The sequence below is a fragment of the Simochromis diagramma genome, unplaced genomic scaffold, assembly GCF_900408965.1.
Source record: "Simochromis diagramma unplaced genomic scaffold, fSimDia1.1 OVJJ01000618.1, whole genome shotgun sequence".
In the NCBI taxonomy this organism is placed as follows: Eukaryota; Metazoa; Chordata; class Actinopteri; order Cichliformes; family Cichlidae; genus Simochromis; species Simochromis diagramma.
In genome coordinates this window covers 224,249-241,548 of record NW_024387423.1, presented here as the reverse complement: position 1 = coordinate 241,548, position 17,300 = coordinate 224,249, and the positions used below count along the sequence as shown (strand labels likewise).

The 17,300-nt window shown below is 39.5% G+C and overlaps 1 long non-coding RNA gene across 1 annotated transcript; it reads left to right on the top strand.

Moving 5' to 3' along the window:
* Positions 1 to 6,725: 6,725 nt before the first annotated feature.
* Positions 6,726 to 13,079, top strand: LOC120721960. Its single transcript, XR_005693310.1, has 4 exons — positions 6,726 to 8,382; positions 8,821 to 8,902; positions 12,382 to 12,418; positions 13,038 to 13,079. It is a non-coding gene; the product is annotated as an uncharacterized LOC120721960 (long non-coding RNA).
* Positions 13,080 to 17,300: the final 4,221 nt, after the last annotated feature.

Below are 17,300 nucleotides of genomic sequence, written 5' to 3'. Positions count from 1 at the left end.
ACTTTGTAACATAACCTTTGTTGGCAATAACAGAGGTCAAACGTTTACTATAGGTCTGTACCAGGTTTGCACACACAGTAGCTGGTATTTTGACCCATTCCTCCATGCAGATCTTCTCGAGAGCAGTGATGTTTTGGGGCTGTCGCCGAGCAACACGGACTTTCAACTCCCGCCACAGATTTTCTATGGGGTTGAGGTCTGGAGACTGGCTAGGCCACTCCAGGACTTTCAAATGCTTCTTACGGAGCCACTCCTTTGTTGCCCGGGCGGTGTGTTTTGGATCAATGTCATGTTGGAAGACCCAGCCTCATTTCATCTTCAAAGTTCTCACTGATTGAAGGAGGTTTTGGCTCAAAATCTCACGATACATGGCCCCATTCATTCTGTCCTTAACACGGATCAGTCGTCCTGTCCCCTTGGCAGAAAAACAGCCCCATAGCATGATGTTTCCACCCCCATGCTTCACAGTGGGTATGGTGTTCTTGGGATGCAACTCAGTATTCTTCTTCCTCCAAACACGACGAGTTGAGTTTATACCAAAAAGTTCTACTTTGGTTTCATCTGACCACATGACATTCTCCCAATCCTCTGCTGTATCATCCATGTGCTCTCTGGCAAACTTCAGACGGGCCTGGACATGCACTGGCTTCAGCAGCGGAACACGTCTGGCACTGCGGGATTTGATTCCCTGCCGTTGTAGTGTGTTACTGATGGTGACCTTTGTTACTTTGGTCCCAGCTCTCTGCAGGTCATTCACCAGGTCCCCCCGTGTGGTTCTGGGATCTTTGCTCACCGTTCTCATGATCATTTTGACCCCACGGGATGAGATCTTGCGTGGAGCCCCAGATCGAGGGAGATTATCAGTGGTCTTGTATGTCTTCCATTTTCTAATGATTGCTCCCACAGTTGATTTTTTCACACCAAGCTGCTTGCCTATTGTAGATTCACTCTTCCCAGTCTGGTGCAGGTCTACAATACTTTTCCTGGTGTCCTTCGAAAGCTCTTTGGTCTTGGCCATGGCGGAGTTTGGAGTCTGACTGTTTGAGGCTGTGGACAGGTGTCTTTTATACAGATGATGAGTTCAAACAGGTGCCATTCATACAGGTAACGAGTGGGGGACAGAAAAGCTTCTTACAGAAGACGTTACAGGTCTGTGAGAGCCAGAGATTTTCCTTGTTTGAGGTGACCAAATACTTATTTTCCACCCTAATTTACGAATAAATTCTTTACAAATCCTACCATGTGAATTCATGGATTTTTTTTTCACATTCTGTCTCTCACAGTTGAAGTGTACCTCTGGTGCAAATTACTGACCTCTGTCATCATTTTAAGTGGGGGAACTTGCACAATCGGTGGCTGACTAAATACTTTTTTGCCCCACTGTATGTAGTTAGGTAGGAGTCAGGCCATGTTTCTTTTTAGCTGAAAAACATTACACCCAAGTAACTTGCAGTGTTGAAAACTTTTCCAACGATGTTTGCTACCCTACAATCCGTCCTTTTCTGTTGTAAAATCAGCAACATTTGACCGTCCTGTTGCTCCCATTGAAATGTATACAGCCTATTTAAAATCTAAAATTTAAAATTGTCCGTAGCCTACTGTTGTTACCACTGTCCTGTTTGAAATGGATACTAACTGGCTAACTGACTGAATTCCTATTAACCTTATAACTCCCGGTGTGTGTGTGTGTGTGTGTGTATGTGTGTGTTTGTGTACAGAGTGACAGCCAGGTTCATAATGGATATAAGGAAGTTTTTTCAAAAAAAAAAAGAAGGAAAGAAAAAAGGAGCCACATTTAGGTAAAAGTGTAAAATCAAATGATCCGTCAATCAAGAATAATGTTGGATCAGTGTTTCAATATTTATATCTTTTATTAGATGTTCATGTGGTTTGGTTATTTGCCTTTTGGTTGAAAGTACACTGAGAGAGGACTTTTTGTTAGTGATTTTAATTGTATTTTTTCATATTAATGTAATTTTTCACCTAATTGAATCTATTTGTGTATGATTGTCAGTCCAAAGAGGGAGCGAGGAAAGAGGGGAACGTGAGGAGAAAGTACAAGGTCAGGAAGAACCAGGTAAGCAAACAGACAGGGAACAGTGACAGGCACAACAGAAACTGTTAAACTGACAAAGAGAAAAAACCTGATTTTACTCACAATCTGGAAGTTGTGTCCTCCCTATATTAAAGCTGCTGTACAGAATCTGCAAAACAAACTGGGTTGAAACATTTTTGACCCTCTTTAACAACATTCCAACATAATGTTATCATTGATTGGGGAGATTAAAATTAATGATATATTTTTATGTGGTTCAGCCACAACTCTACTAAAACCTCAGCCAGTAATAGGTAGGCCAACTTTTGGACCGTCCAGTTGTCTGTATGACTGCCGCAGTACGTGCGCCACATTTGCGCACTATCAGAAAGTTGCAAACGGTGCCCTGGTGGAGTGAGGAGCTGTAAAGAGAAGCAGAGTGCTCTGTTTATATTCTAAAAATGTTTTAAGCTAGCTTGTTTCAAAGATTCTGTACAGCAGCTTTAAATGTTGTCCAAAAGCACACATACACTTATCAGTGTTTCTCAAACTTTTTACAGTGTGTATATGGGCTCAAAATGTGGTCATAAATATTTTGTACTTGTAAATCAGGATTTGTATGTGTGAAAAGAATTTGTGTGTGTGTAAAAAAAGATTTGTGTGCGGACTTAGCCAAAAAACAAACAAACGTGTGAATCTCTGCAAGTTACAAGTATGAATTTTGACTCTATTTTTCTTCCTTTCATCTGATTGGTTCATCTGATTCATGTCAATCACAAATTTAATAATTTTTGTTACAGACTTTTCAAAGAAGTGTTTTGTTTTTCTTTCACGAATGTGGGATTAAATTCTGTTAAAATGTACAAAACAGTGATGTCATGTTTTGTGATGAGGACCCAGGCACAGAGAGACTTGATGAATTTAAGAATCTTATGATTTAATAAAGAAATTTGCAGACTTGCACAGAGATGGTAAAATTTTGATGACTGATAACAGAGATGAAGACAACAGACGATGAGGACAGGGAGGAACAGGGGTTTAAATGCACCAAGGAGACAGTCATCAAGAACTTGGGACAACTGGAGACATTTAAGGATGCAGGGACTGACAGAGACAGGGAAGAAGTCTTATCGTGACGTGTAAAGTTTATCTTGGCTGGCTGGGCAGCTCTCTGGGTGCTCAGCACCCCCAAAGCTCTAATCCTAGAATTGCCCCTGCACAGTACATTCACGTTTATTATTATATTTACAAAATATCGCAGTTTTTGTCCTGGTCGGATCATTTTATGTTGTTGTATTTATCCGCGATACCTTAAAGGCTGCTCCGTATCTGACATAAACCGATCTGTGGCGCAAAAAGGTTGGGGACCGCTGCTGTACAGCATGAAGGTTAATAGGACCGTACTCATATGACTATGATGTGTACATTGATTTATTCTTGTACCTCCACGCCGTAGCGGCCCAATTCGTCATCCCAGTAAAGAGGTGATCGTTTTCTCCACGTTTTAATAAATTAAGCCGTTTGGTCTTTGTTCCCCACAACATATCACCAATTCGAAAAAATCTAAATTAGCAGTATGTAAGCGGCAATACCGCAGGACCCGACATACAAGCTGGTTTACAGTTATTTAAATAAAAGAAACATGTCTATGCAGATGCCCAAAGCTTAACAACACGACCGCTATAACAATTTAACTTTTGTACAACCAGATTTTCATATACTTACATTTGAAAGTGTTTTCCTCTCCTGCTTCGACCACCATCGTTATCAGAAACAAATCTCCTCTATGACCCGCAATGAATCCTGGGATATAGTAGGACACAAAGGATACATTGGACCCATCCTTAAAATTTGGGGAAATGTAGGACGCATTTGTTGCCACATTTTGAGTACTCTTTGAATTCGGACAGCCTTCGTCGCGTCGCTGTGACGTCATTGCATCCAAATATGGCATTTTAAGCATCCTTCCCCTGAATTCGGACACAGCCATAGACAGTGTCTGAGTGCCATCAGTTGTGTGTATAGGTTTATGTGTGCAAGCTCCAGACTATTAACTTGATGTGCCGGTGAGTCAGTGTCCATATTTAACAGCTGTGCACTTTTCTGTGTCACAACCCTGACTCGAGGAGTACTGAGCTCTGATTCCGACAAGGAGTGATCATCTACCAACAGAGAGCACATGTGAAATATTCCAGTTGCAAATGGCATGACTAACACCCACCAGCACAACGTGCAGAAACAAATTATTCACTCAGCCTAGTGTCTATGAAGTGCTTACCGGACAGTGAGAATTCCAGCTTAAACAGAGAATGAGACACTATAGTGCTGCTCCACAATTAATAGTTTGGCCCCAATTAGGCTCCCAGCACTCTCCTTCTCTCACTCACACACACACTGTTAGATGGGTATACAAGTGCACATAACCCATATAGATTCACACAAACACAGTTTTTACAGTAACACAATGTACATACAGTATGAAACCTAGGGAAGGGAATCATTGCCATGGTAACAACAAATGGTAGTTAAAAAAAAATGTAGCATTAACAAAGATGAGGAGATACATTTACTGAATACCAAATAAAGACACCTTCAATGCTAAAGATATCACAGGTGTAATGTAATGTTGCTATGATTTAGATTTTATTTTCTATCATTCATAGACTATGATGTGTTTGTAGCCACATGGACATCTCACACTGATTTCAGGACCCTGCAAAGAAAACAACATGGCCACCATGTTGGATTTTTGGAGTCACAAATCTGGGCTAACGTTAGCAAGCTGCATTCAGAGAAACTATGGATTTTGGGACTTGTGAGCCATACTTTTCGCTGGCAGCTTTATCTACATTTAAATTAAATCAATGTCTCTCCCAGAGCTCCAGTTCAGTGGCGTCTTATATGGCTCGATCACCTTACACTGGTACCAAGATCAAAGCTTTCAAAGTACGGACATCTACATGCGTTTTCGATCTGGATGGGTAAATATGGTTGTCGTCAGAGAGGTGAAGAACAAGAAATTGTTGTTTGCTGAAATGAATGATCACGTGTAAATCTTATATTTTGTTGACTTGGAATTTTACAGTGAATCAGTCCTACAGTTTAAATGAGCCTCCATTGACAGACTAGGTTACTGTGGAAATGCAGGGATTGGCGTGATTTGACCTGTAAGGCAGGGTCAGGAGGGGTGTGTTCACATGTTGGTGCCATATTCTACGCCCTTCTGGCCGCTGTAAAGAAACACGAAAAGGCAGCAGCTATCCGGCATTTTGGCTAAACTCAAAGACGTTCATAAGATGGCTGGAGAGCAAAGGACTGCACTACTGTTTTGACTTTCATGTCCCAGTAGCTCTGATGTCACGTGAAGACTCTTTTAAAGCAAAGAAACAGATGAATAAAATACTAGCATTTTACTCAGCAAAACTGAAGTGGATGGTTTGTGGATGGTTTGTAGCAGTTAGCAGGCCAGACTATTTGTCATAAAAAAAAAATACTCCAAAAGGCACCATGAGCACAAACACAGTTGAGAGGTTCAGTTCAGCCACAATGTATTAGTGGAAGCCAAAGAGTTCATCAAAGAGGACATGCACCCAAACTTTAAGCCTCAGCAAAACTGAAGCAGTTTAGTTCTGAGAAAGAGTTCAGTTATCATAGACAGAAACTATCCATGTTTAAAGTTGGACATTTTAACATGGGACACCCATGATTCCCAGCCTCAAGTGGCCACTATTGGAACTGCATCTTTCAGCACCTCAGTGCTGCTTTTCTTTTCCAGCCCCAGATGATGTAGCTTTGTGTACCTATCTACACCCTAATTACAAACATTGGCAAAAAAAAGAAAAGGGAAAAAAAAAGTTTTCTTAAGTTTCTAACTTTGGCTTGATTCATGGCTTCCTCTTCATTGGTCCATACATGATGTAAGTATGTATTCTAGTTATCAACTAGAAAGTGCATTTTCTGAAGAAACTGCAGTGTGAATGCTTGAATCTGAATGTATGCATTGAAATGAATTAATTGCTGAATTTTAAGTTAAAAAGTTTGAATGAGATAAAAAGAAAAAGAATTTAATCTGAAAACAAAAGTGCTGAAGTGCTAAAAGCTGACGTTTACACAGAAGAAGAAGTTGGAAAAAAGCTGAAAATGTTTTAATTGTAAATTAGAAATACCTTAGAAATGAGAAAAGAAAATTTAGAGTCAGAAAACCTCTGAATGAATATTAAAAGTTCATATTCTTTGAGTCACTGAATGACTAAAATGTGATCCCTCCACTTGGATCCACACAGTTTAAAAAATTTAAATGTCTGAGCTTTGATTGTCGTTTGTGCCGCTTTCATTTTAAAGATATTAATGAAAATGTAAAGGTCAAAAGGTCAACCAGCCCCCCCACAGTAATGGAATCAAACAAAACTGGTGTCAAACGTTTGTGCTGGTTTGTGCTGCTAAAATTGTCGTTTGTGCCGCTTTCATTTTAAAGATATTAATGAAAATGTAAAGGTCAAAAGGTCAACCAGCCCCCCCACATTAATGGAATCGAACAAAATTGATGTCAAATGTTTGTGCTACGTTTGTGCTGGTTTGTGCTGCTAAACTGTTTCGTTTGTGCCGCTTTCATTTTAAAGATATTGATAAAAATTTCTAGAGGTCATCAGAGGTCAACCAGCCCCCCCACAGTAATGGAATCAAACAAAACTGGTGTCAAACGTTTGTGCTACGTTTGTGCTGGTTTGTGCTGCTAAAATTGTCGTTTGTGCTGCTTTCATTTTAAAGATATTACCAAAAGTTTCTAAAGCTCAACCAGCCACTTTCTTTACTGTAAAGAAATTGAGAGATATTAACCAGCATTGGATATTTTTTTCTTATGATCACACTCTTAAACCTATTAATCAAACTGCAATAACTTATTTAAAAACTAGGTTAAATATAGCATTTAAAATAATTAATGCATTCGGTTGGAGAAAAAACTTTATTTGCTGGTAACAAAATACAAAACTACGAGAACAATGTAGTATATATGTTTCCTGTTAGAAAAGGTAAATACATTGAACTGTCTGAGCCTCACAAGTCTAATACAATAACGGAAAAATAACAGCTATTTCCATCATCTAACTCACAAACTAGAAAAGGACTTTCTTTCATGAGATTTTGCCATCATTCCTTTGTGTAGAGCACAGCGTGCGGACATACGCTGGTGTTTTCAGATGCTATGGTTTTTCCTTTCTTAGGTCATCATACATCTCCCAGATGTACGGGGTCCTGTTACAGAATGTGATATAATGCCCGAGTGTTTCTGGTGTTGGGCCCTCCTGAAATGTAATGACTGCTTTCAGTGTGAATTTCTCTCCTTGAAGTAGCAGAGTGGATGGGAATTCAGTAAGCAAAAACATTTTTGGACTGTGAAAACTGTGATCCAGAGTTTCTGTAGAGCATTTTCCAAGGTCTGTGTCAATCCATACAAGCTCTCTCAGGGTGAAACTGTGACAAACAGTCCCTGTGCAAAGTTGCTTTCCTGATGAATCTGTTTTAAATGCTGTTGGAGATGCATCAGGACTTTCGATTGGTCTTAGGCATGGCGATGCTGGAAGGTTGAGCCCTTGTTCAACAGCAGACTGAAGGTGAGCTATGCCAGAAGCTGAGAGGACTGACAGATCAATGGAAACAAAAGGTATTTGTCTTGTGTTTGGTGTGTAAAGTTTGCAGTACTGGGAGGAACACTGTCTTGTGAAGTGAACACTTGGATTTTCCGTCATCGTTTTTTGAATTACTGTGGACACATGGCACTGTGCATCAACACGATGAACACCAGTCTTCAACTGAACAGGGCAGAATATTGAGCTCAGCACCTCTGCCCTCAATGAATAGGCATGTTGAGTGACACCCTTTGAAGCAAGGGATTTCACAAGCTGGAATACTTTGTTCTCCTCTGAACTATTCAACATGTTTTGAGCAGTACGACTGTCACAGTAAGCGCAGCACAGACTTTGACAGAAGGCATCAAAGGCACAGGTGTTCATGACATAGTATTGTCCTTTGCCAAGTTTTACTGCACTGTAAACCCCAACAGTCTACCTGACTTAAAGTTTGTGGATATAACAGTTGAAATTCCTCAAAGTTGAAGCAACTTAAAACTTTTCTGTTCTGTTAACGATTCAAACAGTTATAATTGTACATGGCTTAGAAGTTAAGAGTAAATACTGCTTTCTTAATGATTTTTGAGTAAATGTTTTTTTTCCGAGCTCCGCATGTGTACGTCAAGACGTTTTCTCTCTAACCTGAACGACGCTGACAGAAAATTCTGTTCAATATGGCTGCCCTTCTCGAGCAACTGGAGAGCACATTTGGAGAAACTTGTAAGTGAAACGGAATCTTTGTTATATTTTTTCTGTAAAAAGCAAGTATATTAATATGTTGCAGGCAAGAACTTCTTTTCGAATGCGCTGTTGTGTTAAAAAGCACAGACCCAGGTGGTGAATAGTTGTTCGCGCTCTTTTTCAAACATAGATTATGTCGTCAGTTTTACCCGATTAAAACAGTTTTACTAAGAATTACATATAAAGAAAGGGTCTTAATGATATTTTAACGACCACTTGCCAACGCAAGAAAGTTGGCGTTTTTACAACAGCAGCCTCATTGTTCGGCAGGTTTTTTTTCCCCCTGTCTCATTAGCATGATTTAAAACCGACTTAGCTAGCAGTGGCAACTTCAATCTAAAACAATTGAAATATAGCAAGGTTTTGTATATTTAGTGTGCTATAAGGTTTTCAATATTTTTATTTTTTCCTTCCAAGGCTGAAGACCGAAGACAAAAGGACAGAAGAAAAAAAAAAAATTCAGACTGCAATTAATTTCAGGTGGAGACAGTAAACACAGGTGAGTTGAAAGATCTATTGAAGAGTCCTTTCTTCATGGCCATTAAAACATTTTTAGGTTAAAAGACCCGTGTCATGAATCGCTGTGCGGCAGGCAGGAGTTGGACCCAATTCAATTCAATTTTATTTATATAGCGCCAAATCACAACACAAGTCGCCTCAAGGCGCTTCATAGATACAGAGAAAAACCCAACAATCATATGACCCCCTATGAGCAAGCATTTTGGCAACAGTGGGAAGGAAAAACTCCCTTTTAACAGGAAGAAACCTCCGGCAGAACCAGGCTCAGGGAGGGGCGGCCATCTGCTGCGACCGGTTGGGGTGAGAGAAGGAAGACAGGATAAAAGACATGCTGTGGAAGAGAGACAGAGGTTAATAACAGATATGATTCAATGCAGAGAGGTCTGTTAATACATAGGGAGTGAGAAAGGTGACTGGAAAGGAAAAACTCAATGCATCATGGGAATCCCCCGGCAGCCTACGTCTATTGCAGCATAACTAAGGGAGGATTCAGGGTCACCTGGTCCAGCCCTAACTATATGCTTTAGCAAAAAGGAAAGTTTTAAGCCTAATCTTGAAAGTAGAGATAGTGTCTGTCTCCTGAATCCAAACTGGAAGCTGGCTCCACAGAAGAGGGGCCTGAAAACTGAAGGCTCTGCCTCCCATTCTACTTTTAAATACTCTAGGAACAACAAGTAGGCCTGCAGAGCGAGAGCAAAGTGCTCTAATAGGGTGATATGGTACTATAAGGCCATTAAGATAAGATGGGGCCTGATTATTTAAGACCTTGTATGTGAGGAGCAGGATTTTGAATTCAATTCTGGATTTAACAGGAAGCCAATGAAGGGAAGCCAAAACAGGAGAAATCTGCTCTCTCTTTCTAGTCCCTGTCAGTACTCTTGCTGCAGCATTTTGGATTAGCTGAAGGCTTTTCAGCGAGTTTTTTGGACATCCTGATAATAATGAATTACAGTCATCCAGCCTGGAAGTAATAAATGCATGAACTAGTTTTTCAGCGTCACTCTGAGACAGGATATTTCTAATTTTAGAGATGTTGCGCAAATGGAAGAAAGCAGTCTTACATATTTGTTTAACATGTGCGTTGAAGGACATGTCCTGGTCAAAAATGACTCCAAGGTTCCTCACAGCGTTACTGGAGGCCAAGGTAATGCCATCCAGAGTAAGAATCTGGTTAGATACCATATTTCTAAGCTTTTCAGGGCCGAGTACAATAACCTCAGTTTTATCTGAATTAAGAAGCAGAAAGTTAGCGGCCATCCAGGTCTTTATGTCTTTAAGACATTCCTGCAGTTTAACTAATTGGTGTGTGTTATCTGGCTTCATGGACAGATAGAGCTGGGTGTCATCTGCATAGCAGTGAAAATGTATGCTATGTCTTCTAATGATGCTGCCTAAGGGAAGCATGTATAATGTAAACAGAATTGGTCCTAGCACTGAACCTGTGGAACTCCATAATTAACCTCAGTGTGTGAAGAGGACTCTCCATTTACATGTACAAATTGGAGTCTATTAGATAGATATGATACAAACCACTGCAGCACAGTACCTGTAATACCTACAGCATGTTCTAATCGCTCTAATAGGATATTATGGTCGACAGTATCGAACGCTGCACTAAGGTCTAGCAGGACAAGCACAGAGATGAGTCCACTGTCAGAGGCCATAAGAAGATCATTTGTAACCTTCACTAAAGCTGTTTCTGTGCTGAGCTCTGAAACCTGACTGAAACTCTTCAAATAAGCCATTCCTCTGCAGATGATCTGTTAGCTCTTTGACAACTACTCTTTCAAGGATGTTTGATATGAAAGGAACGTTGGAGATTGGCCTATAATTAGCTAAGACTGCTGGGTCTAGAGATGCTTTTTGAGTAAAGGTTTAACTACAGCTAGCTTGAAGGCCTGTGGTACATGCCGATCATTAGAGATAGGTTGATCATATTTAAGATTGAAGAATTAATGGCAGGACTTCTTTGAGCAGTTTTGTAGGAATGGGGTCTAAAAGACACGTTGATGGCTTGGAGGAAGTAATTATTGAAGTTAACTCAGAAAGATCAATTGGAGAAAAAGAGTCTAATATAACATCAATGGTACTAAGAGTAGCTGTAGATAATATTACATCTGTGGGATGATTATTGGTAATTTTTTCTCTAATGATAAAAATTTTATTTGTGAAGAAGTTCATGAAGTCATTACTAGTTAACGTTAAAGGGACGGTTGGCTCAAAAGAGCTCTGACTTTTTGTCAGCCTGGCTACAGTGCTGAAGAGAAACCTGGGGTTGTTCTTATTTACTTCAATCAGTGATGAATAGTAAGATGTTCTGGCTTTGCGGAGGACTTTCTTATAAAGCAGCAAACTATTTCTCCAGGCTAAATTATGATCCTCTAAATTTGTGACACGCCATTTCCTCTCCAGATTACGAGTCATCTGCTTTAGGGTACGTGTTTGAGAATTATACCACGGAGTCAGGTACTTCTGATTAGAGACCTTAGTTTTCACAGGAGCTACAGTATCCAGAGTCGTACGTAGTGAGGAGGTGAAATTATTAACAAGATAATCAACCTCTGTTGGGGTAGCGTTCAGATAGCTGCTCTGCTCTATGTTGGTACAGGGCATTGAAGATGATAACAGTGGGTGGATTATATTCTTAAACTTAGTTACAGCGCTTTCAGAAAGACATCTACTTTGATAAAGTCTATAGATACCCAAAATGCAGGACTCAAACTCAGGGGATGAACTCAAAATCACAGCTTTAATTGCTGGTCACAGAAAACGAGCATACAAAATTAAACTGGGGAAAATATAAACTCACACCTTGCAGAGAGTCACACAAAGAAACACACAGCTTGAGGGACAACACAGCACTGATTCAGAGAAACACAGGGTTTAAATACAATGGGAAGTAACGAGGGGAATGAGACACAGAAGGAGAGCACAGCTGGGAGAAATCAGAACTGACCAGACAAGGGAGCAAAGTAGGATACACTCACATGAGACACAGACCTTCAAAGTAAAACAGGAATTAGCACAGATGCAAACTAGACTAGGGGAGACAGAGCAACTAAGAAACACAGAGGGCAGCTACCAAATACTCAGAACTAAACAGAATACAAGAAAACCAAACTAAGACACTACACTAAAGAATACGCTGGGACAACAAAGAGAACTAAGAACATAATACAAAAAACTCAGAGGCACAAGAAACTCAAAACACTGGGTCACTGACCCAGGACCGTGACAACCTGTTTTTTTTTTTTTTTTTTTTAAATCATGCCCTGGCTTTGTCACACTGAATCATGTTGAAAAGATATATTTTCATGGCTCCCCCCATTACCATTTCCTTGTACTTCTTTCTACAAGTCTATTTTATTTTGTGACATTAACATCTTAAATGTACCCCACCAGTTTAATTATTAATAGCTGTGTTAGTATTTATAATGCATTTTTTTTTATCATGTGCAGATCTACCAAGGGTCAGTGGCACAGTTCACCTTTTGTGGTAAGTTATAACACTCAGTCACATAAGTAAGTTGTTTCATCAGTTGTTCAGTTCTTATAAAATGTTGTATAATTGTACCAAATCACTGAGGATGCATCCAATGTGTAAATCACAATCAACAATTTTACTGTGATATTCGCTCGTGTTTAGAGAATCTCCATTATCTTTGTTACTGAGTTTCCATTTTTGTAGGGCCAAATTTGTATTAAAAATTAATATTTTCATATGATGTGAAATGACTCAATCATTTCTAATTTTTAGAAGAAACCATTCATTAAGTCCCTTAAGGTGAAGATTTCATATATTGATAATGATAAAATTAACACAAATTAAAAGTTTCACTGATAAACACACAATTTTTCCTTGCTTTGAACCCCATGTTCTATATAGATTACAGCTCTGATCTGGAGAACACTATTTTAAAATACTGTGTAGGGTTTTTGTCAAATGATTAAGAAACAGACTCTCTGTCACAAGAGACAGAAAGGTTGTATCTTAAAAGAAAAGTCTCCAAAATTTAGTAGAGTCTGATGTCATGCAGTTTCATAAACATGTATTCTCCCCAAAGAATGACACCTGAAAACTTTGCGTTAAATGAACTTTTCTTTTCCCTTTTTAGGAGGCGCCTGATATCAACGTGAAACACACTGCAGTACTTCATGCCCTTCCTGTATACCTGCGGGAGGAGGACCCAGAATGTTTTTAGACATGTAATGTAAGTGTATTTTTGCATTACTTAAATTCTGCCAGTAAGATAAAATGCTATGGATTTTTTTAAATACAATTTAATACCCTAGCAGCTACCAAATTGTACAAACAAAATACCCTCTCTTTAGAAAACCCTCACACACAAACACACACAGGTCAGGAGCAGGGCACAGGTGTATCACAGCACTATGGCTATGCTGCAGGTGGCCCAAAAACCAGGCTGAAGTCAAGATTTAGTTTCTTTTTGAGATAAAGTCATGAAATAAAAAAATACTTTTTTTTTTAGAAAAATAACAAAAATACAAATTATGTAATGCAAGAAGCTAACACGTTAATGTACATTTTTCAAAAAAAGTAGAGTACCCTAACTCGTTACAAAGTAACCCACTACACTGCTGAATGTTTTGCTAGATTACAGGTCATGCTTGTCACATTCTCTCAAACCAACCTTACTTATTTAATTGGGGCGATCGTGGCTCAAGAGTTGGCAGTTTGTCTTGTAATCAGAAGGTTGCCGGTTCGAGCCCTGGCTCCGACAGTCTCGGTCGTTGTGCCCTTGGGTAAGACACTTCACCCGTTGCCTACTGGTGGTGGTCAGAGGGCCCGCTGGTGCCAGTGTCCGGCAGCCTCGCCTCTGTCAGTTCGCCCCAGGCTGGCTGTGGCTACAATGTAGCTGCCATCACCAGTGTGTGAATGTGTGTGAATGTGTGGATGACTGAATGTGTAAAGCGCTATACAAATACAGGCCATTTACCATTGATACTGTGTCTATTCCAGGCGGATGCATTGGATGAGTCGACCCTCATTGACACTCCAGTTGCCCTTCTCACTTTGGTTGGACAGCGCTTCCCAGTCCAGTCCATTTTACTTCCTCAAGCATGGCTGTTGTGGTGAAAGGCGACTAGGTGATGCGTGATATTCCCAGATTTGCAGATGCATTTGCTTTATTGTTTGGCTTGATCTATGCTCTGCATTTAGACTACCCTAGGAAGCTGGTTCACACATTTGCCTTTGTCCAAAATATTTTCATGGGGCTTGATGACAGCAAACCCCTGAAACCCCTGCCTACATGCTCTTAAGGAATATAAGGCAATGTTTGTTAGGACACGCACTCTGTTACTGAGCACTTTGTTTGAAGCACTTTAAGCACTTTAAGTTTACTACAGGCTTTGGGTGGATTTAACTCCATCAGTTTACCTAATTTTCCTATACTTGACTGCCTTATCTGGTTATTTGGAAGCTGATCGTCTTTGTACCCATTTTAAAAAATTGTTTTTCATTTCTATTTAAAAAAAAGTGATTAGTATTTGACTTTTTGTTTTGCATTTTTGTGTATTCTGAGAAAGATGCAATTAGGACTGATGTCGTCCTTTGTGATTTTATAAAAAGATAAATGTTCTACACAGAATTTATAATGCTCACTTTATGGTGCCGATGTCCATGTTAATGGTTTTATAAAAACCTTTGTGATGTTTTTACATTTTCATGAAAAAATGTTAAATAAACAAAAAGTAACTGAATTTCCGTACTCTTTTTTTTTTTAGTAGTCTACACTTAAACATTGAAACATAAATATCTTTTAATTAATAATCAGATAATTTGAGTTTAAGTTGTAATATAATTGCATTGTGTTGCATCAAAATAATAAACTACAAGAAACACAAAAATATTGAAATTAAAGTATACAGTCTTTGAGTAAAGCTCAATTAATAAAATATAAAATATAATTTAAAATTTTTAGGTTAACAATAAATACAAATTTTGAGTACCCCCATACTTAGAAGATATGAGTTTGTGTACTTAAATCTTTTGAGGTAATCAGTTTCCACAAAAGTTTTAAGTTCAGTCAACTTGTTCGGGTTTACAGTGTGGTTGTTGATTATTTCCATTTTTTAACAGCCCTAGCATTACTCAGCTGGATCTGAGTGGAGCCATTCAGGACAAGGGGAGAGGTATGAGGTCAATTTCCTCTTCTTTGGTGGAACTGCAAGGCCTCTCCAGTTTTCCAAAGCTGCTGTTTCTTCAATGTCTATGTCTGTGTCAATTTTGGGCTCCTGAGAGGGGTTATCATCCACTTCCTGCTCCACAAAGGCTTTGTGTGGATACTGACGCTTCACTGTACCATCCTGTCTGGCAACCTCTGCTTCTTTTCGTAGTTTTTTTGCAGAACAGATCCGCATGTTCCCTTCAATAAAACCAAGATGACGTGCAATGAATTTATCCTTATAGGGAGATTTTCATGCTTGAACAGACCATGTTTAATGTTCTTGAACTCTGCTTCAACATTAGCTAAAGTTGCAGTGAGTTTTTTGCTCTGAAATAGGGGAACCATTTCTCCAGTCCAGAGTGGTAGGTATCCTCCCAATCTAATTAGGTGTGGGACGAGCTCAGGTAGATAGTGCATATTGTCTCGATCACCATGATCTTCAGCATGGCACCTGCTCCCCTCACAAATATCTGCCACCCACTGCCTTAAGTCGGTGTTTATTTCTGTGCATGGATCCAATCTAATGTCTTCTTCTTCCTTGTCATCAGAAACAGACATAGTCTCATCTGCAATTTTTCTTTTCAGATTTGATTTGGACACTTCTGACATAATGAGGTTTCCAAAACTGTCACAGCCTTCTGTCTCACTTAATGCCGCAATAGCAATGCTGCGTATTAGGACCTTTGCTTCTTCCAAGGATTGGGACTTGACAAGTTGTGCCATTGATCGCACGTAGAAATCCCTCACCCGATGAGGCTTTTTTCCTCAAACAGTCCCACTGGCAAATCATTTTGATTAAGTGTGCCACATCCACTCTAATGAAACATTCAATTCAATTCAATTTTATTTTATTTATATAGCGCCAAATCACAACATAAGTCGCCTCAAGGCGCTTCATAGATACAGAGAAAAACCCAACAATCATATGACCCCCTATGAGCAAGCACTTTGGCGACAGTGGGAAGGAAAAACTCCCTTTTAACAGGAAGAAACCTCCGGCAGAACCAGGCTCAGGGAGGGGCGGCCATCTGCTGCGACCGGTTGGGGTGAGAGAAGGAAGACAGGATAAAGACATGCTGTGGAAGAGAGACAGAGGTTAATAACAGATATGATTCAATGCAGAGAGGTCTATTAATACATAGTGAGTGAGAAAGGTGACTGGAAAGGACTTTTTGACCTTTACATTTTCATTAATATCTTTAAAACAGAGGAAGCACAAACGACAATTTTAGCAGCACAAACCAGCACAAACACATCATAGTTGATTGACAACAGTTTTGTTTGATTCCATTAATGTGGGGGGGCTGGTTGACCTCTTGACCTTTACATTTTCATTAATATCTTTAAAACAGAGGCAGCACAAACGACAATTTTAACTGCACAAACGTAGCACAAACGTAGCACAGTTGATTGACACCAGTTTTGTTTGATTACATTACTGTGGGGGGGCTGGTTGACCTCTGATGACCTCTACAAATTTTCTTGAATATCTTTAAAATGATAGCGGCACAAACGTAAATTTTTGCAGCACAAACGTAGCACAAATGTTTGACATCAATTTTGTTCGATTCCATTAATGTGGGGGGGGGGGGGGCTGGTTGACCTTTACATTTTCATTAATATCTTTAAAACAGAGAAAGCACAAACGACAATTTTAGCAGCACAAACCAGCACAAACACATCATAGTTGATTGACACCAGTTTTGTTTGATTCCATTAATGTGGGGGGGCTGGTTGACCTTTTGACCTTTACATTTTCATTAATATCTTTAAAACAGAGGCAGCACAAACGACAATTTTAGCTGCACAAACCAGCACAAACACATCATAGTTGATTGACACCAGTTTTGTTTGATTCCATTAATGTGGGGGGGCTGGTTGACCTTTTGACCTTTACATTTTCATTAATATCTTTAAAACAGAGGCAGCACAAACGAAAATTTTAGCAGCACAAATGTAGCACAAACGTTTGACATCAATTTTGTTCGATTCCATTACTGTGGGGGGGCTGGTTGACCTCTGATGACCTCTAGAAATTTGTATGGATTTCTTTAAAATGATAGCGGCACAAACGTAAATTTTTGCAGCACAAACCAGCACAAACACAGCATAGTTGATTGACACCAGTTTTGTTCGATTCCATTAATGTGGGGGGGGGCTGGTTGACCTTTACATTTTCATTAATAT